At 43.4% G+C, this 22,077-nt stretch overlaps 1 protein-coding gene across 3 annotated transcripts in view; it reads right to left on the reverse strand.

The window, feature by feature from the left end:
• Elmo1 (engulfment and cell motility 1) overlaps positions 1 to 22,077 on the reverse strand; it is a 463,267-nt gene that overhangs the window by 310,669 nt on the left and 130,521 nt on the right. The window lies entirely within an intron of this gene.

Consider the following 22,077-nt stretch of genomic DNA (forward strand, 5'->3'; position numbering starts at 1 on the left):
AGCCTCAGAAGATTCACATCTGGGGCCCAAGGCTCACAATTACATAATGAGAAGATGGTCTAAAATATAGGGAGAACTTGAGTCTAATCGTGACAAAGAGCAACAAAATTCAAACTGACAAGAGTGCACAAAACAACCAGCCTGCACTCTTCAAGAAATGTCAAGGTCAAGAAACACAAGGAAAGGCAGAAGGAAGAGTCCAGGTAAGAGGGCACAGGAAATGTCAACCAAATGCAATACACACAGTTCTGAGCTGGATCCTGGCCTGGGGAAAAGAAGGTAGAAGGAAAATCTCATTAAATTTGCCAAGGACTACGGATTAAACAATAGTATTGTATCATGTTGAATTTTCAAGTTTTCAAAATTGTGCTGTAAACCCTTCTTAGGAAACACATGTATGCTATGGTGTTTAGTGATCCGGGAGAACAATGTTTTCCCATTGTGTGAGTATCTCAGGGGAAAAGAATGTATGTATGAAGATAAGATAGATAGACAGACAGACAGGCAGGCAGACTGATGGACACACAGACCAATGGACAGACATAATATAAATACAAACAGGTGATATATGGTAGATACACAGACAGATAGATAGAGATAGAGCGGGAGATGGACAACATCAGCCACAAATCTGTAAAGTCAAGGCAAATTGTGCATCTGTTTCAAGATTATACAGGAATTCCTGTACAAGTCTTGCAACTTTTCCTAATTTAAAATTACCTAAAAATTTAAAGTTAAAAACAATAACAATTTTTGGAACTAGAGAGGAGAACTGCACTGCGTTGTGTGCACTAAATGACCTGTTTGCTTTGAAATGCTGTTTTTATATTGTGTGAAATTTACCTCAAGAAAAATAAAAATAATGAGAGGCTCAAGATCAACAATTCTAAGGGGACTCTGCTACTCAAACTCCAAAAGGGAAACCTGCCCCACACCTCAGCTCCCCAGAACACACAGGGCATGCCTAGAACTGTAGCCACTGCCCACCCTGCCCTTGGAATTATATCCCATGTATTAAAAAAAAAAAAAAAAAGTAAATATTTAGTGAATAAAAAACAAGCAGGAATGCATTTTAGTCCTCACATTACGAGAGTATGTGATCTTCAGAGAGGTTCAGTGAGTCACCTAAGTTCACACAGCTAGTAGTTGCCTACACTGGGCTGTGAACGCAGAATGGAGGATTCTAAAGTCAGGACGTAGAACAGTGACTCTGGAGACCATGGTCCCGTGGACGACAGCCTCCAGTGACTGCTGTGTTCCTCCAAAAAGAGGAAGGTTAAACTGTGAGCAAGACAGGAGTTGTTGAGCAGAGCAGTGAAAGGAACAGCTGCTGCTCTCACTAAGGGAAAGAACTCTAAATACACATAAAGCAGCGAGTGAAGTGCCAAAGATGTCAAACCTGTAAGGTCTATTTCCTCCCTCTCATCCCCATTCCTTAAAAAACCAAACCAAACCAAAGACTACAGACTGGCTGGCGTCAATTTACCGGACGTGGGTGGCCAGGCTTGGAGGATGAGCAGTGGGAAGCTCAGAAGTGTGGTAAGAGGGCCCAAGACTATCTGACCCACTCCTCTTGGCCCCCTGGTACCCATGAAACCGTGTGGAGATGCCGCCCCCTGCTGGCTACAGGGAGTAGTCACATCAGCGCAGAGAGTTGGAATTTCACCTCCTGGCCATCTGGGAACACTGGCAGAGCATCTTAGGCCCTGGTGAGTTCCATGTACTGGCAGTTGCAGGAGGTGAGTCCAAAGGGATCACCGTGATAGCCTCACACCTGTTCACTTCACTGTGCTTGTGGGGGTGGGGTGGGGGGTGTTACTGGGATTGAACACAGGACCTTTGCAATGAGCTATATCTCCAGCCCTTTTTTATTTTTATTTTAACACATTGACTTGCTCAGAGTGGACTCCCAATTTGTGATCCTCCTGTCTCAGCCTCTAGAGTGCTGTCATTACAGGTGTGGGCACCAATGCCCCCTTGTGGCAGAAAGAAATGGGTAGAACAGCTTTGGGGCCAGAGTTGGGGAGTACAATCAAAGGTCATCCTTTGGGGCTTCCGTGGTGGGTGAGTAAATAGTCCTTTCTCCCAAGCTGTCATCTGCATTCCTCAGTTCTATGAACTTTCTTTTCAAAGAGATGTGGTATGTAGTCAGTGGGGAGAAACAAACAAACAAGCAAATCCAGAGACTTAGGTACAAAAACAAAATTACTAAAATTTGGTGCCCCTTCTCCTGTGAGGTTCCAGGGAGTACTGAACCTTAATATTTCCAGGCATGAAAGGGAAAATATCTATCTCACCAGGTAGCTGAAAACGAAGAAAGTATGTCAGACACCCAGGAGAGTTCCTCTTTCAGTTCAGTTCCTCTTCCCCTGGTGCTGGCCGCCTACAAAGAGGGGGACACCTTCTCTCTCTCTCTCCCCCTTGTTCACACACACACAAATACCTTCCAAAATTGTCAACAAGGATTAACACATGGAAGATGCATTTAAAATGCATATGGAAGGGAGGGCAGGGGTAAGGGGAAAAATGAGAACCAAGACCTGTCATGTAAAGGTACAAGATCCCAATGATGAATGCAACAGTACTGTATACTTAAAAGTACCAATAAACTCAATAAGTAAGAAAATACATAAATAAAATGCATATGGTAAAAGCAGTCAGTATGACGGGCAGGTGTGGTGGAGTCATTTTACATGAGTTTGTTTATGGGTGATCGTGTTTTCTGACTCACAAAAGTTTTTAAACGGGGCTCTGAAAGTGTAACTGAGTGGTGTCAGGTATGCTTTGTACATAAGAGATCCTGAATTAAGTCCTCAGCACCAAAAAGCAAAAGGTTTTAAATTTGGGTGTCATGTCTAAGTAACCACTGTCTAACCCAAGGTCCTGAATGCACAGGCTTATGTATTCTTCTAAGAGATTCTGGATTCTGTTCTTTTTCTCCAATGACCACTGTTTCCTTTGGTTTAGCAGATAATTTCTTGTCTATTCTGAAGGTGAAAATGGTGTCTGGGGTCACAGATCCGGTCTCAGTTGAGCTCTCTGAGATGCGTGCATGGTGCAGTGAAGGCTGTGGTGGGCAGGATGTGGAGACCCCTCTTCTGGCCAGCTAAGGGTGGGGCTCTGGGTATCACACTACGACTCTAGGTACCTGTTGCTGTGGATCTGTACAAATCATTCTACACAGTCAATGCAAAGCACAAAAAAGGAACAAAAACAAAATATAATTCCTAAAATATAACCTGAAAAACCATATTTCCCATAGTGCACAATAATTTGCAAGCTCATATATTTCTTTTCCTGTATACGGAGTGCATCATAAATCACCAGATTATTATCCTATTTTTCCTCTTCCTGCTCTGTATAGTTGACCAATCATCGTATTTATTACAGAAGAACTCACAATATGTAGAAAGTCTGGATTGTTTCTCTATTATAACTAAGTGGACAGAGTCAAGGTTAACGCGAGGCACTTTCCATTTCTGCTCTCATAAATGTTATTAAACACTTTCCAAAGCATAGAGGGATTCCGAATCAAGTTGGATAGCCTTCAGGCAAAGAAACTAGAATTTCTGTTTCATTTGTGGTCAATCTTCATTTTTAACAGAGCACCGGCCAACTAGTTTTAAAATAGAAACCACTTCTATGCTTTTTAAGAGATTACAATGGAATTTGATACTGGGCCGAGAATATATAATAGGAAGGTTTAAACTAGTGTGATTTACAGAAAGGAAATTTTTTATCTTACTTATCTTTTCCATTTACTACTTATTAAAATAACATACTATTATATTATCACAAGGATAGTCCTGAAACTGATAATCCTGGGGGAAAAAAAAAGTATTTATGTGAGGTCCAAGTCGCAAACAAAAGTTCACTTGTTTTGCAGTGAATTGTCCTGGGCATGCTAATCATATACATCTTATGTACACCCTTTTATATGGAAAATAGTACTATATATAACAAGGAAAGACCACACGACCCACACATTTTGGGTTGGGCTAATCAGCTGGCATACAAGACTTTCCATTCAGAAATTTTTTAGAACTCAGAGCCTTTGTGCTGTGCTATGCCTCCAGCACTCTCCCCGTTTTTTGGAAAAGGTCTTGCTAAGTCACTAAGTTGCCAAGAGTGATCTCAAACTTGTAATTCTCCTGTCTCAATCTCTCTGAGTGAACGCTATTTCTTTAGAGATATAGATAAAAATATAATTCTATTTATGATAGCATAAAAATAGGAATAAATTCAAAGAAAGGAGTACAAAATGTATGATTTGAAAGCCATTAAACATTATAAAAAGGAATTTTAAAATATCTTAATAAAGGAACAAGCATCTGTGTTCATTAATTGGAAGGTTTAATATTACTAAAATAGCAATATTCCCCCCAAATGATTTAGAGATTCGACTCAATCCTATCAACATTTCAGCTGACTTCTTTGTAGAAATTTAAAAAGTGAGTATTCAATTCACATGGAAATTCAAGAGACCTGGCATGGCCAAATAATCTCTTAAAAAGATTTCAAAATTGGAAGGCTTAAATGACCTGATTTCAAAATTTTCATCGAAGTTACTTTAGCTAAGGCTGGACAGTACTTCCATGTAACAGGGGAATAGAATTGAGAATCCAGAAAGGAGCCTTTAATTGCTTTGTGGCAAGAGTGACCAGAAAATTCGATGAGGAAGAAATCAGTTCTTTAAAAAGTGATGCTCAGACATAGGAATTCCACATGCAAAAGTAGTCTGATCCCTTCCTCACACCATACACAAATAACTCAAAATGGATGAACAAACTAAACAGGAGTCAAAATTATAAAATTCTTGTTTTTTTTTTGTTGTTGTTGTTGGTTTTGTTTTGTTTTTGGTTCGGGTGATCGAACTCAGGACCTTGTGTTTGCGAGGCAGGCATGGTGCCACTGAGCTAAATCCAGGCCCTTAAAACTCTTAAAAGAAAACATAAGTCTACATATTCATGACCCTGGGTTAGATAAAGATGTCTTAGATACAACACCAAAAGCAAAGCAACAGTCAAACTAAACATCATTAAATTTAACCTTTTTTTGTGTGGACTTAATTAACCCAGGCTCTCACATGTACTGAGCACACCCTATACCGCTGAATTACACCGTCAATCCCAAATTCAAAAACTCAATAAAAAATTGAGAATACAGCCCACAGAGTGTGAGAAGTATCTCCACTTTGTATCTAAAACACACACAGAACAATTACAGCTTCATTTTTCAAAACTAAATACTTCAATTCAGAAAGAGGCCAATGTTCTGAGTAGACATTTATCCAAAGGAGAGACACAAATCACCAATCACAATAAGGAAAGAAGCTACACCTACAGCATCCAGAATACAGAATATAACCCAGGCAACACGAAGAAGGGAAATGCTGGTGCCTGATGCGACACAGACAAACCTTGACAACATCACGCTACACGAAGGAAGCCAGGTGACCAAAGAGCACGCACTGTGTGCTTCACTTCTGGGAAGGATCTGGAAGAGACAAGTGCATGGAGATAGAAAGGAGACCACTGGTTCCCTGGGGCAGTGGGGAGGAGCAGCATGAGGGTGACATCTACGGGACCTTATGGGAATGATGAAAATGTCTAAAAAGTGATTGTAAAGGTTCTTGCTCGCTGTGGGCCTATACTGAAAACACAGAAACATATAATTTAAATGAGTAAAGTATATGGTAAATACCAATAAAACTGTTTCAATATAATTATTTTCTGACTTTTATAAATTTTACAAAAATCACTCAAATAAAACTGCCCAAATTACCCCATTCTTCAAATAATATTTTGTGCTTTTTAGCACAATGAATTCAATAATTTGGGTTTAGTACAGATACGGCTATCATCAACTCCCTTTATTGGTCATTTACTTCAAAGAAATTCTGCGGGTTAAAATTACACAGCACAAGTAATCTGTATCACCCCAAATACAAAGTCTTAAGTGCACTAAAATGAGATGATGTGACTATTTCCATAAAATTAAAGAATGCCTTAGCTAATTTTATGCAGAATAAAAATTATTAAACACTTCAATTCACAGTGACTAAGACAGCAGATTATTATATTTAATGGTATAAGCTCATTCCTCAAGGGAACTCCCTGAATGTTAAGTTTCTGGAAGTTTCCTCCCCAGCTCAAAGTACTGCGTCTGAATGACTGTGGTTAGTTCACACTGCAGGCCTTCTCAGCCTAATCCTCTCTATTGCCTTGTGACAAGAAGCCTCCTTTACACATTTCTAACAAAATAAAGCCATCAACGTCTTGTTTCTGGTGGTAATTACAGTTTTTGCACAGTGCCTGAGAAATTATAAAGTATGCACACTTCCCTTGATCTCTAGCAATTCTGAGAGGGAGGTGTGTAGAAAAGCAGCGCCACTGCTCTGCAGAAGGATTAGCTGAGGTGTTGACCAAGCCTATGGAGGAGGGCAGGAGACTATACTGCCCAGGTTCTCCGGCTCTAAATGTCATTAACGAGATGTTTTTACAGAAAACTGGATTGTTCTACCACCCATAGTTAAACGAAATCATACTTTATTCAAAGGGAGAGACATGACTAACACATAGACTGTTCTCTTTTTTAGAAAGACAAGTTCACAGGTGAGTAAAGGAAGGTAGAAAACAGTAACAAATAACACTATGAACATGAGAACAGGGAGAAAATGTGACCATGGTACAGGGAATGTGTTGTTTTATTTTAACTATAAAACTAATAAGCTGAAGCAGTCTTCAGAATTATTGAAGGTCTAGTCTAATGAGCACTCTCTAAGGTTAACAGTGAGAGGATATATAGAAATAATGGTTCTTCTGGAAATTTTTGCCCTATGTATCCAAATCCTTAAAAACACAGCTAGTGGATAGCTAAATCTTGTTGGAGTTAGGAACACAGAATGCACAGATGTGGCCAGAGTCATACAACTCATGACAGACACATCCACTAGAAGCTTCTATGAGACATGGAGTATTCTCATCAGTGAAGCTTACTTTATGTGCTTTTGAGATTTTCTTTCAGTTTCTGACAGGTACTGCTGTGGTGAATCCAGTTCAAAGGTGTCTTCCAATGGTCTGTGTTGGGAGCTTGGTCCTCAGTGCGGCCATGCAGGAGATGGTGGGGGCTGCAAGAGTTGGGCTTGGTAGGAGGTTGTTACTGTCCCCTCCCCACTCTCTGGCTTCCTAATTTGGTGTATGATCTGTCACTGTCACACACATTTCTATCATGAAAAGGGCTTTACAGAGGCAAAATGAATGGAGACGCCCTACCTTTTTGCACACTTCCAGTCTGCAAAATACAAGCTAAATAAAGTCTTTCTTTACAAAGTACATAGCCTCAGTTATTTCAAATAGCAAGGAAAACAGACTAATACAACTATCAATCGTTTCATTCCTTCTCTCTGATAAATCACATTTATGTTGTAAAACATGCTAATACTTGACCAAGGAATTATACATCTAGCAACTGAGCTATACGAATATTTTTATGCCACTACAGATAATAGTTTTGTTGTTTTTGTTTGTTTGTTTATTTTTTGGTACCGGGGATAGAACTTGGGCCCTTGAAATTGTGAGGCAGGCAGCGGAACCACTGAGCCAAACCTCTGGTTCTACACAGTAGTTTTTAATCTGGTAGCAATATATACATTCAAAGTAAAGAACTGTTTAAAATAATTTGGTATATACTGTATGGAACCCCATGCTGTTTACTAACGATGTTAGAATGACTTGTACTTGACAAAGATTTAAAGTGCACTGTCACTGGACAGAAAGCATTCCCAGTTCAAGGTATGACAAAGAGCAGAGAGTGGAGCCCTGTCGCATGAACCCACATTTCCTGCTTTGAAAAGGGAGATTCAAACTGGAGAAAGGAACAAAGAATCCTTTCTAAAAACACCTGTTTCTTCACGGCATTTCAAAAGAGATCCAAGTAACTGGTGCAGAGACACTACCTGACCCTGAACCTGAAGGAAAATGGGTGTGGGGAGCACGTGCTCAAAACACACACAGCAGGGGATCATGGCAACCCCAGATCAGAGATAATGGGCCCTAGAACTCAAAGGAATGGTGGCTGAAAGTCAAGGGAGACACGGCCACCCCCGAGGGCCACACTGGTAAATGACCACGGTCATTCAAACAGTTCATCTTCAGCAACTCATGGAATCAGATAAATGCTCAGAAGAATGAAAAGACACACTTCTAGGGAAGAATTCCAGAAAGCTTACCTTAAAAATCACTGCTAAAACTTAGAAAACAAAATAAGTGGCAGATTTTTGTGAAGCATGTCAAGTGTATTTTCAACATGTCATTTGATCATGATCATTTATAAAGCATAAGTGAGCTGTCGTAAGTCTTAATGCTGAGTATTATATTCTCACTCTACAGTCTTATTTTTAAAGGGGTATCTTGTCAGTTTGAATCTCATGGATAAACTGGAATGAATATCCCAAGAAAGGCTTGAGGATTGGATCCTAAATTGTGATTCTATCTGCAATCATGATCAATCATCTGACACCTAGATGTTTCCTTCATTGTTTTTTCCTTCACCTACATAAAAGAGGAATGAGGATATTACTCACAAATTCTTGTGGCAGACAGAAGAGCTGAAGAGATCAATAGGTTAATATTTATAAACTGCAATTCAGGTAATAAAAAGTCAGCAGAAGCATAAAATAAACATGTTGATGACAGACTATTGATCATAAAATAATTACTTTGCTCAAGGGCAACACTTTTATTTGATCTGTAGGTTGCACGTGCGGTACTCCCAGGTGGGTATATTACATAATTACTATTTACTAACCCCAAGATCAATGTGGAGAGCACAAGTCTCAATATACTTGCTGTAGGAGAATACTTTTTAAATCATAGCTGTTCTGTACCTGAGTTACTGAAAAGAGAAAATCAGTCATAATAATCTATCAGTTAATAAAATTAAGCATGTTCTAAGATGGCATTATAAACTCTCCTACACTGGCTTTTCACTTAGAAACCATATAAATAAAACTCATTTTGAAAATTTTAAAAGCTACATGATTACATTTTAGTGAAAGCATAGTTAATTCTGTCAGCAGAGAAAATATATGGAAAAATACAGACCAAACCTATAGTAATATTTCATTTATATATGGAAGAATAGGGCTGATTATCTACATTTCTAAATCTTCAGCAACTGCATGGCCTGCTTTAAGAATTAGAATAATTTTAAAAACAAGCAAGAGTAAGAACAATTAATTAGAAACACAAACAAGAATTCAAAGTAGTTAGAAAAATATGAACAAAAACCCATCTCATGGAAAGCAGGAAGAATAATTTGAAATAAAAGAGTATAAATAAAATTAAAAATAAGTGTTTCACAAAACGTCCTTACACTTTGACCCAAAAGTCTATTAATCTTCTTAAAGGAGCTGTCCTAAATATAGATAGTTGAACATATATGCTTGTGGAACACTTCTTTGTAACATTAAAAAAACAAAACAAAACAAAACAAAACCACCTAGACATGGTCCAACTACTCAGTGAAATGCTATCCAGTCACAGGGCCTGTGTCCAGGTTTTCCGGTGACTCATGGGAATTTGAGGAATCAAACACAGAGTTCAGTCTCAACACTAGAAAGTGCAGTTCACAAAAACAGGAGCAAATGTGATCGTCTGCAGCACCATCTGGCCACGCAAGCCAGGATCAGGAACATTTCCTTGGAGCATCTCATGGGATTGTTTGGCCCCCTCATGAGCTCCACTCCAGAGCTTCCTCCATAGGGATGCATCACACTGATTCAAAGAAAGAAGTCTTGCTGAAATGTAGCCAGGAAAAGTTCACAGGTCGATGTACAAAATAAAAACAAAAACAAAATATGCAGATGTCCGTTCAGACTTAGAGAGGGACTATGTTATGGTTTGAATCCAGAATGTCCCTCAAAAGTTTTGTGCATTGGGAGTACGGCTTTTGGAAGGTGGTTGTTCATGGGCGTCTACACTTAGCAGTGGATTAATCCATTCTTGACTTCAGAGCTGAATGTGCTGAGGAGGTGAGGCCTGGCTGGGGATGGTCATTAGGGCGTGACCTGGACAGGGGTATTCTTGTCCCCGGCTCCTTCCTCTCTCTGCTTTCTGGTCACCATGGGGTGAGCAGCTGTCCTCCACTGTGCCCTTCTACCATCCTGTTTCTGCCTTGGGGCCAGCTGACCACAGACTGAAACCATGAGCTATAAGAAGCCTCTTCTCCTTCAGGCTGTGGGATGTTGGCTATTACATCCCATTGATGGGAAGGTGACCAACAGACTTTGTAAGTGACTTCATTCAACTTGACAGTGACCTGTCATTAGGCTCCTGGGAGCTGTACGAAATGCTGGGGATTTCCACGAATGCTGTGACGCTTGTCCTGGGCTTCTCAGGAGGAAGGTAAAGCCCACAAGTGAGAAGGGAGGCTCAGAGAGAACACCAAAGCCACTTGGGAACCACGATCCAGCCCGGGGCCTGGCTGGTTGCACCCGGACCAGGCTGCTACTTTCACAGGACTCTCCTTTGAGATGGAGGTGAGTTTTACTAACACATAAACTAAGTGGAAGAAATAAAAGCTGTTACAGAAACAGCCGTGGAGGAGACATTGGCCACTAGAGCTAAGGCCATGCTCTGCCAGGGCTTTTCAGAGAAGGACACAGAGCCACAAGTCCGGGCCAGGGTAGCTCTCTGTAGGACAGGAGAGGAGGGGCAGCATCCTTGGCAACCACAGCCTGGTGCTGCACATTTATTCATGCTTGGTACTAAAAATAAGACAGTGCCATATTTACAGCATTGAGTCACTAGGAAACGCTAAAAATAGGACCATGCCAGTAGCTTTTTATAGGAGGACCAGCAATTTTGTGTTCTGACTCTTACAAACAAATCGTAGTCCCCATGTACAGGCCAACCTGGTTCCAATTCTTCTTTATCACTTTCTCTCCTGCTGGTGGATGGGCACACACATGCACATGTGCACACACACAAACACACACACACACACACACACACCCATCATGCACACATATGCACTCGTGCCCACACAAACTTGTGGCTATCACACACACTCTGCTCACCTGGGGTATTCAAACTTGTTCTCTTACAAGACCCCACTTGTGAGGTCCTAGGGCTACTTGCACATGCACACAGGACAGATTAAAGAGGTATACACAAAGGCCACCATTAGCTGGTGTGGTGGTGCAGGCCTGCAATTCCAGCACTCTAGAAGGCTGAGGCAGGAGGACTGCAAGTTCCAGCCGAGCGCAGGTCACTTAGTGAGATCCTAAAAAAAATAAAAATAAAAAAGCTGGGGCTCCTTCCCAAAGCTACGCTTCTAGTATTCTGAAAGAGAAACCCAAGCTTCCTGGGCACACAAGCTCTTCTACCTGGCCCACACTTAATCCATTACCAGTCCCCAAATCTCATACCTTTCTTTTCCTTTGCACTTGTTTTCTCCCCTCTATGCCCAGAGTCCCCACTGTTAGTTTTGAGCAACATCACCCCCTGCCTTCTCCATCTTCCTGTCATCTTCTTTATCCTACCACTCAAGAGAAGTCACTAGCTTCAGCCACACTCATTTGGAATTATGACCTAATTTTAAAATAATCAAATATCATGCAAATTCCCCAGCACATAATCTAACATGACTCACATTCAAAGGAGAAGAAACAAAGAAACTTGGTGTTTTTCCAATTTTCCCTCCTCGTCCATCATCTATACCCCCACCACAGCTCTCACAGTCAAACACTGAGGTTCATCTCCGTTCTTCTGGCCTTCTCCTCCTCCTGGTGCCCCTTCTACATCCCTTCTCCTGCTCCCGGATGCCCCCAGGTGACAAGGAACAGCTGCAGTAGGAAGAGGGAGGCAAGAGGGAAGAGTCTTGAAATACAACATCTGGGATCAGTGCAGAAAAAGGCAAAAGGGGTGGGAGATCTGGGAGGCGTAGGGGTCAAGAGAAGTGAAATCAAAATTGCTAACTTCAGGCTCCATGAACAAAGCCAATTACTAGGCATTCAGAAATCAGATCATCAAGGCACCTTCCTTTCTTCCTTCCTCAGTTTGGCTGCGCAAGGTGACTAAGGTGTAGTAAGGGGAAGCATCTCCGAGGGGGACAGGCCAAAGTGGAGAGCGCAGGGAAACTCAGAAAATGTTTCGATAAAATTCACATACATGAAAAACATCGAGAGAACACTAGGGGCAAACCAAGCAGAGAATGGCAACAAGGCCTCCGTGTGGATCTGCAGAGACTGAAACCTTTATCTCGCATTCGCACTTTCCCTCAAGTAGCAAGAGTGTGCAGGCTGGGAAGGAGAGAAAGCGGAGCTGGGCAGAAGTGGTGCCAAAAACCAGCACGGCCGCACACTGCCATGAGTGTCTGGGAAGAGTTTCCTGCATCCTTGGGAAAATGGAAGCAACACCGTTTTCGGGGACATGTAGGAACTGTTCTGCTTTCTACTCTCACACAAGCACATGGCTTCTTCACGGTTTCCATTTGAGAATGGCCTGCACAGGTTCCGGTAAGGAGTAGCAAGCAAGTGGTCAGAGTGCAGCCTTCGGTAATGGCAAAAGCAGCGGTGACAGGACAAGGCCACCGAGAAACCTGGCCTTTCTACTTCCAGGCAGAGCTCAAACAGCAGAGTGGAAAAGGCAAGGGGCAGATAGTAACCCTCAGCGTTCCTGTTACTCCTGCCCTTTCTCTTGAAATGTGTGCATTCTGTAATACCAACCTCTTCAGAGTCCTGAAAACAGACGCTTTTTAGGTGGCTCTGGGGTTCCTGGTTTTGTACTACTCAGAAAGTGACTACAGCAGCTGCACCAGAAGCAGTTTGTGCTTTTCGGGATGGGGTCACATGGCTACCCACAGTGTCCTACTTCCTGCCCACACGCACAGGGCACAGGCACTGTGACTGCTACTTCAGGCTAAAGAAAATACAGCTTTGCTGTCTCTAGAGGATAAAAGCCTCTCCCCACGGGCTACATCCCCGGCCTGGACAAGCACCTTCCTCTTTGTCTTGAGGAGAACGCGGAGATCCCTACTGCACACATCTCTCTCCTCGGAACGAAGAACAGGGTGTGCGCGAGGAGCCCGCACAGGGACACTTCTTATATAACCACGAGATGCTCAAATTGGTTCTGTCCCTTCCCATCGGAAAGGTTCTGACAGTCTTCCTACACACACAAAATGCCATCCCCAGAATTAGCATCCCACACCTCAGAGCCAGCTCCTGGTGCATAAATCACTTCCTGGCAGACATGAAACAGACGTGCAACATGCGTGTCAAAGTCTGGATGCCGGCGCCTCTTCTCCCAAGGTCACAACACCCCAGCTCAGAACTATGATGGGCACTTTGGCCGGTGCTGATCACTCGGAGAAATGGAAAATGAAATGAAAAGTACTGCGACAGCACAGTGTCTCAGGAAGGAGGACAAAAGCAGAAGGCACGCTGAGTTCATGAGCAAGGCCACCAAATTCAGAGCCAACAGGGAGCCAGCATCCATACTGTGGAGCTCTGACCTATTTCCTTCCACCTCCTGGCTGCATCTCAAGATATCCAGAGCTCTTCTCAGGGGATGATTCCATCTGATCGTTTCGGGAAAAATCACCAGCCCAGCATGAAACCCTCAACAGTACCACAGCCTTGTAACTGCCAGTCCTAAGCAGATTCTGACATACTTGCTGGCCCTGGCACTGTCCAACCTAGTTTGGGGCACTCTCAAAAGGGTATCGTTAGCCAGGCATGGCAGTGCACACTTGCAGACCTAGCACTCAAGAGGCTGGGGCAAGAGGATCATTGAAAGTGAGTTCAAGGCCAGACGGAACTACATAGTGAGAATGTGTGTGTGTGTGGGGGGGTGTCGTGATGGAATCATCCAATTAAAAACATTTACTATTGTAGGCAGAAAAACTAACTTAATAGCTGCCATGGTTTTGAGCCCTGCAAGCTTCTGAAAATGCTTCTAAAAGCAGGGATCTTTACTCTAACAAGAAACACCCAAAAAGACACAGTGAGGGCCCTACATGAAGTATTACTCTACTAAGCATGCTGAAGAAAACTCTAAGATTCATTGGTCTGGGGATGTGTTACCCTTCAGAACTAGCTCTGGTGCCGGAGCCCTGAATTTTTGCTCTCTGGTCCAGCTGGCTGGTGTCATACGGACAATGGTCCCACTCACCCAGACCCCCCACTCATTTCAAATGTCAGATCCAAATGGCAGCCCCAGTATTTAAGAAGATGAAGCATGAAGATATGCTTGGCCCGGACAGTTTGTAAGAACCTGACATCCAGTAACCCATGAATCCCCATACCATCCTAAACAGGAGCTGCTGCTGTACTGGACTTACTAACCCAGCACGAACAGGTTACAGAAATTGTGCAGGGACACAGAGCTGATGTGCAGTGGAGCTGAAGTGCAGAATGCAGAGTTTGCTGCCAGAGCTGCTGAGGTCATGAAGGATAAAGCTGGCTCATTTGTACTTCACTCCCCTCGGACTCCCTTGCCTTTGGTCCCTGAGCACCACTTCAGTACCTGCTGGATGGTCGCCTTTGCTGCCAAGTCCCAAGGAAAAAGCAAAGGTGCCAAGAAGGGTCCCAAGAATGCACTACGAGGTGAACAACCAACTGTGTTACTAAGTTGCCTTCTTCTGTCACAGAAGGGGACAAAGTCCTTGTAGATTTTACACCAAAAATGGAAGGACGAAGGTTTTATCTGTGGTCTGAACCTTTTAAAATTTACCCACAGAGAAAGCAAAATACATACTCCACCTTCTCAAGCACATTCAACTAGGCCTCACCAAAGCATCATCACCAGCCTGTTGTTCCAATGTTCATGCCTTGGTGAGCGGTGCCCTCTAGTGGCCAGAAATCAGATAGGCCGGTAAGAGGCCATAAATACTGCTTAGCCCAACAACGGATGCCAAGCAGAAAAGCAGTTGTGAAAAACAGGACTGAAAGAAACCTGTCTCCTCACTCTATGTTCAGTAGCCATTCCGAGTTAAAATTCCTCCAGTACAAACACAATATAAGAACAGAACTCGAGTACTGTCATGGTGATGAAAATCATGGCTCATTTCTTTTAAAAAGTTGTCCTTCAAAACATTTCCTTCAGAAATATTAAAGCACTGTGAATACAGAATTCTTTATGTGTTCTTTTGTCAGAGGGCATCCGCTTCTGAAATGTGAGTGCTGCCCATGCCTGCACTTCTCTGTGCCCCCTCCCCGCTGCATGGACAGGAAGAAGAGAGAACACAAAAAGGCACAAAGGCAGAGAACCTGACCAGAAGAGGCGGGGCTGACGGTAACGGGACACAGGTAGCCACCTCTCCAGCCACAGAGCACCAGAGCCCGGCGTTCTTCCCAAGGCAGCAAAGCGGCCGCAGAAGCACGCAGTGGCACTCCTGGCCTCTCTGCACCCCGAGGGGCCTGCGACACTGAATGGAAGAATGGAAGCACGGCAGGACTCAGGACCTCAGCCTCAGCCTCAGCCTCAGCCTGCAGAGACTGCTGTGCAGCAGCCCCACCCAGAGATGACCAATGCTGCCTCAAGGACAGGACATGAAGCCCAGAGTGGGTTCTTCTTGGGTTCTGTGGGAGACCGTTCCAAAGCTATTTTTTTTTCTATTTGTGCAAATACAACTTGAAAACAGTTGAAACAATTATGGTCTCTGCATGTGACAGGAAACAGGAAACAGGAAACAGGCTCTGTGTGGTTGACCAAAAATGACCCACACACCAGAGTTGGCCCTGAGAGGTCCAGGCAAGACACCAGCAGGCTTCTCTCCACCTCAACAGGGGGCCCAGCGGCCAATCCGTGCAGAAAGAAGTGGCCTGAAAGTTTCTGCTTAAACCACACAGGCCTCCTGGGCTGCTCTGCTGTGGCTCATTCCTGCTTTCAGAGTCCCCTGGATATTTCTGCAATGAGGAAGAGCAGGGTTCAAGAGGCTCGGGGGCCCACACCATTAAAACAGACTTCACAGTCTCCATGGACCTCTGCACAAACAGCTGCCTACAGAGTTGGCTGCCTATAAGGAGAAGGGCAAAAATGATCCCCAAAAGGACCCCCTGACCCAAGAAATGCATAGCAAGTGTCAAATCAGGCCTTCCCAGGTGTGTGCAACTTCCCAGCAGCACTGGTTCCCTCTGCCTCCATTTACCTCTGCTGCCCTCTCCACGTTATTACTGTTACCTGTTTTAATTATGTGTATTCTTGAGCCCCCAAATGAATTATTGTTATTGTTTTTCCAGTCAATGTTCACTCAGATTTTCCATTCGCAGGGCATTCTTTTCTATTTCCATGTTGAGACAGAAACAACACACTAGACATAGAGGTTCTTGTGCACCAATTACAAGACTTTTGTGACAGCATGAAGAAAAGCAGCTGGAAAAGGGGCTCCGGAGTTGTCCCTATGGAGGGAAAAGCTCACCTGCCATGAACAGCAGGCGAATTCCATTTCCTAGGAAGCCCGCTGAGCATCTTAGAAACCTTCTAGTCTCTGTCTGCGGGGAAGCTGATAAAGGCCCTCGGGATCTCTGAGGAGTCTCAGTCCTACAACTTCAAACCCTGCAGGCTCCAAAGCAGGGCTGCAATGAGCCAGGAGGACCTCAGCCAGGGGACAAAGTAGGCTGCCAGGAGCCAACGGCAGTGGTTTGGCGCCACCTGGTGGCCACCGAGGCTCAGGCTTCACTAAGGAATTTATGGCGAGTCAGCATTGCGCCCCCAAAACGCTGACTATGCCTAGAAATGAGCAGACCTGGGGTCCACAGCATTTCCTATGGGGAGAGAGGGTTTCTGATCAGAAGGAAACGTCAAGGAGTCTGGGAATGTGAGATCAGGCGCACATGGCGTCAGCCTGAGGTCACACAAGCATAAACTGGATCCAGGCCTTAATTCCCGATCATCACCAGCTTCCCAAAGATCACCCGGGGCAGCCTGAATTCCATGCAGCCCAGTTAACACAATTTTGGCAAATATGGGCTTAAAATATTTTAATATTCGTTTAATTTAATTTATTGTCCTTTTGCTTTTATGATCTATTGTTTATGGGATATATCTATAAGTTAAAAGCAAACTACTTAGTAACACTGTGTCAACTATTAAATCGTTCATATAGAGGAAAGTGATCCAATTTACAAAAACCTGATTTATTAGGTGCTTTCCCTTTGGGAAAGTGCAGTAAGTATCACAAAAACCAAGTAAATGTAACTACTTAATTTCCTCCATTGCCACAGATGTGTTCTAGATTCTTATTGACGTTGTCCTTCTTCTCCAAGGGCCTGGATCTCATTCCCCGTGACCAAACCATTTGATAACATCTTTTGAAAAATGGAGCTATAATACAAAACCAGTTCACCAGAGACTGAGTTTTCTACTTAAAATAGTTTTAGTGAAGATTCGCCAAGTTTCGGGGATATCCAAGTGTAGTCCTGCAGCAGTTTCAAGGTAGTTTCTGGCTTTAAACAAGTAGATAAAGGAAGTCCCAGTACGTTAGAATGTTCTCCCCATGAGGTGCCACTGTCGGAGCAGAGCTGAATGGTCTGCAGCAGCCCTTTAACCTGTCTCCCGGGAGTGCCAGGCATTCAGAAGCAGGCTTCTTCTCGCCCACCTAACCAAACAGGACCCACTGGGATGGTCCTCTCTCCCTGGCTTCCTCCTGCCCCACAGCTCCTTGCAGAATTCCAAGCACAGGAAATCCTCCTCCTGCTCCTTATTAGCAGTAATTCTGTTCTATAACATCACTGCAGGCCCTAAACTCACGACTACTGAATTACCAGAGAAAGCATCATTGGGCTTCCGTGAGCCCTGTGTCAGTCCCACAGCACGGGCACGGCCAGGCTCCAAGTCCCTGCGTCTGTACGTGACATTTTGCACCATGTGGTTCCCCCTCCCCCAGGACAACGCACGATCCCACATTCCCCTTCCATCACCTGTCACAGTTTCATGGGGCACCAGCTGCTGTTCCCAAGACAACAGAGTCATCATGCCATCACAAGGACAACAGCTAGATTCATGGCAGCTTACTACATGCCAAGCACTGCTCTGAACAATTTTAAAGCGTTAAATATCTACATCTGCATAAGCTACAGATGGACGTGATTAGGATTTTTCATTGTGAAGGTAAGAAAATAGAGACAAAAATGGGAAATGATCTGTCCAAATCGCTCAGCCTGGGAGTGGGAGAGGGGGGAACTGAGGGGGCAACCAGAATCCAGAGCTCAGGTTTAAAGGCAAAGCTGAATTCTCTCAATGGCTAGGGAATCTAGTAACATTTGGACAAAGGTGCTTCCTTCTGTGATACAGGTTCAAGATGGGGCTGGAGGAAGGGAGATGTAAGTGTCAGCTCACCTCATTTCTTGCTATCTGTTTTTTGGGGAAATATATTAATTATACTTGTCTAACTATGCACAATTATCTTCTGTCACACGAGGAGGTACAAATCCTCTTAATTTGAACACACACGAATCTTCATTCATTCATTTTTCCCATTCCCTATCAGTTTTTCTGCCTTCACATCCTAAGACATTTTTTAAGGAAGAATCTGAACAGACTAAAGGAAATGTTTATAAAATGTTTCAGGTTAAAGCAAATTACATGGCTCAGAAACAGGATCTTTTAAAAAGAAGGAAAATAACAGTTGGTTTTGTCCTTGATCAAGTTAAAGGAAATAGAGAAAAAAAAATAGAGTTGTCCAATGTTAGCTTCTGAATCAAGACAGATCCTTTCAATGCTTGTCCAATATATGGAAAGAGGCAAAATTCACAAAATTCACAGATTTAAAATTAAGACAGTGACAAGTTCTAGACAGGCCAGGAATGCAGCCATCACAAAGTGTGGAACTTGCTTTGCAGTTCATGGGCACTGCAACCACAGGGTGGTTAGGATACTGCAAGTCATTCTAAACAGGAGACACTGCCTTCTGTCTCCTGGGGGACATGCGTCCCCTTCCTTAGCAACGTAAAGGATTTGATCTCGATCGGTTGTTGCAGGCCAGCCTGACCTCTCCTCCCGCAGGGATCGACAACAAGAAGTCCATTTTCAAACTTGAGAATCAGTAAGAAGAGGTCTCACAAGATGAAGCTGCTGACTTTTTCTTGTTTGTTTTTTTTCCCCGATCCTGGGAATTGAACTCAGGGTTTTGTACTTGCCAGGCAAGTACAGTGCCACTGAGCTACAACCACGGCCCCAAATGTGCTGTATTTCAAAGCAGGTGCCTTCTTCCTCTGTTGTGACTAACATACAAGCCATTTAGCAGCCTCAGGTTGAGCTTTTGGAATTATTTTAGCAGAAAAACCTGCCAGGTTGGGATGTGGTGCTGCATAGGAATGTGAGACCCATCTGTCTTGTAAGGGTGTTATGGTTTAGCAACCTTTAGCAACCTGTTTTTCATGCCTTGTTGGAGCAACGGGCATTCCTACTTTGAAAATCCCCCAAACCTGCCTGTGACTTCCATGATGTGTGCTCCTTGCAAGGAAGGAGGAAATACACAAGTGGGGCAATGCGCCCAGGTCCCTGGCACATGGCCTTGCAGTGTCCTGGCTAAGACTGAAACAGAAAAGCCCCTGCCCAGTTTTATAGCTGGGGAAAATGATGCCCGTGCAGGTTAAATGACTGACTCCCTGCTTGGGGACTTGGAAGTAGGAAAATTAAAATTAAAATCTAGGCTTCTGGGCTCCAAAGATCCGTCATTCAATGACTCCTCCTTGGCTTTGCCTCTTTGGGACAGGTGAAATGAGAAGTTCATCTTGCAAATTGAACTTTCCTTCAGAAAGACCCAAAAGATTATCCAAACCTCAAAGTACTCTTTCCAGTTCAGTAAGGCGCTTTAACAGGCAAGATGATCTTTCTCCTGGGAGCAGACACAGAATCCCAGCCAGGTCTGCCTACACCAGCTACAGCTCCTGCACTTGAGGCTTTTTTCCGAGTATGGTCCCTAGGTGGCGCAGTGACCCCATGAGTCCCTGGACCCAGACTTGTTTGTGGATTTCTGCCTGGCTGGGTACTCTAAAGTGAAAAATCAGCTTGTCAGTCCTTGGCTCCTTTCCAGCAGAGAAGTCATTACTCGACAATCTTTCCAACGTCTCCACTCGCTGATGCAAGATTGTGACCTGCCAAGGAAGTTCTCTAAAACCAGAAGCTGAAAAAGAACCACGGAAAAAAAAATAAAGGAAACTGATGCTCCCTTTTGATTCTTCTGTTTGAGGTCTTGGCTTTTTCTAAAATAGTTTTTCAGGTCTTTGTGGAGGGGGACTTCAGAAATTCTAACAGCTTTGAAAAACACATGTAAATGACTGTCAGGGAAGAAATATGCATAATTCTTCATAAGGTAATTATGAAACAGAGTGCTTACCAGGTGTAGAAAATAAAGATAGACAGGGGTGCCCTACACTTGAAGTGTGGAAGGAATTCACAGTGATGTTAAAACAGATGGAGGTACGCTGAGAAAAATGACTCCGAGCTTAGCGCACAGAATACACTGATGACTCTCATAAGAACACAGCCTGAAAGTAAAAAGGAGATGCTTCATTCAACATAAGTGCATAGGGCCAGGGCCTGGAACATCTGCTCCCACTGGGTGCTCGCTTACTCTCCAGCCTCTCTCTCCTCTCTGTTGCTCCACACCTCCATGCGGGACTCAGAAGCCCCCACTGAAAGCCACCAAGACTGGGAGGTAAAGACACAGAATGCTGGAGGCAGAGCTCAGAAACAGCACGGGGTTTGCATTCTCCACACTGTTCAAAAGAAACCCAGGCACTGGCCTCCTGCCAGGAAAGTGACAGTGTGTTAACACAGGCAGACCCTAGAGCCAGAGGACTGCACTGCAGACTCAATGGGGAGCATTTTTTAAATGCACAGGATCTGTGCTCTTCCTTGGCAATTTTGCTGTCATTCAAGGGTGAGAGAGAGTGGGTGACTGCCCAGCTTGCTCTGCACAGAGGAGGAAACTGAGAAGGAACTAGAGGTGAGGCACAGGAGAGCCGCACCCTCCATCCCTGGGCAGTGTCTCAGGCAGGCCTTGACCAAGGACACCCCAGGTAAAGGACATTCTCACAGGATCCATCGTCTATGACACTTTCTGCCAAAATTTTAAAAATGCAACTCAACTAAAAGATCAAATGAAATGTGAAGGCCAAAATATGGGATGGCATGGTGTAAAATGATGTCAGGATTACCTTACAAGATACAAGGCTAAATACGTTGTCAATAAGTATTCCTATTAGAAAAAACATATTGAGACTAATGCTTTAAAACTTCAAAAATTTTTTAGGAGACACTGTTGAAGAGGTTTTTAAAAAGTGGTCAGGTTAGCCCACTGCTACAGTGAAAATTACTGAATGTTTATAGATCGCAATTTGGCAGTATAGAAAGCCTTGAAAATTATGTGCCATAGAAATTATAGTCCCACAAATATATCCTAATAATGTGGTCGTGGGTGTGTATAAAATGCCAAGCTGCAAAGATGATAATTATAGACTTATTAACAGTTTCAAAACATTGACTCATTCAGGAGAAGGGGCGTGGTTAAGTAAGCTGCAGGACTTCCGATAATGAAGTCTCAGCAGTGAGAAAGGCTGTCTAGTCACTGATGTGGAAACAATTCCAAGGAAAAGTTTCAAAGAAAATTGGGTATTTCAAGGAAAGTTCCCATGAGAGATGAACCTTCCGGAATAATACATAAAGCACCATATGGTAATCGTCAAATTAAATGTGAATATTAACATTCACATACATTAATGTATCTCTGTGTATGTGTGCATGCAGTTTATATTATTTTCCAAGAACGAGCATTTAAAAGTATAATGTATCTATGTACGTAGTTTGTATTGCTTTCTAAGAAAGATTATTCAAAACGACAAAATAATACCTAGTGTTTTCTAATCACTGAAGCCAAAACCATCTGCGTGTCATTTATGGTGAAGGGTAAAACAGAAATTCAATTTTACACTTGCAGAAGCTGAGGTCAATTGAAGGTCACCAGTGATGCAGATTAAGGGAAGAATAGAACTGGGGAGAAACAATGGGTCGTATTCAGGACATGTTGTGCTCTGATTTGCAAACTGGAAAAAAAAAATCTAGGGGA

Source organism: Fukomys damarensis, unplaced genomic scaffold (assembly GCF_012274545.1).
Source record: "Fukomys damarensis isolate Sample0158 unplaced genomic scaffold, DMR_v1.0_HiC HiC_scaffold_17, whole genome shotgun sequence".
Taxonomy (NCBI): Eukaryota; Metazoa; Chordata; class Mammalia; order Rodentia; family Bathyergidae; genus Fukomys; species Fukomys damarensis.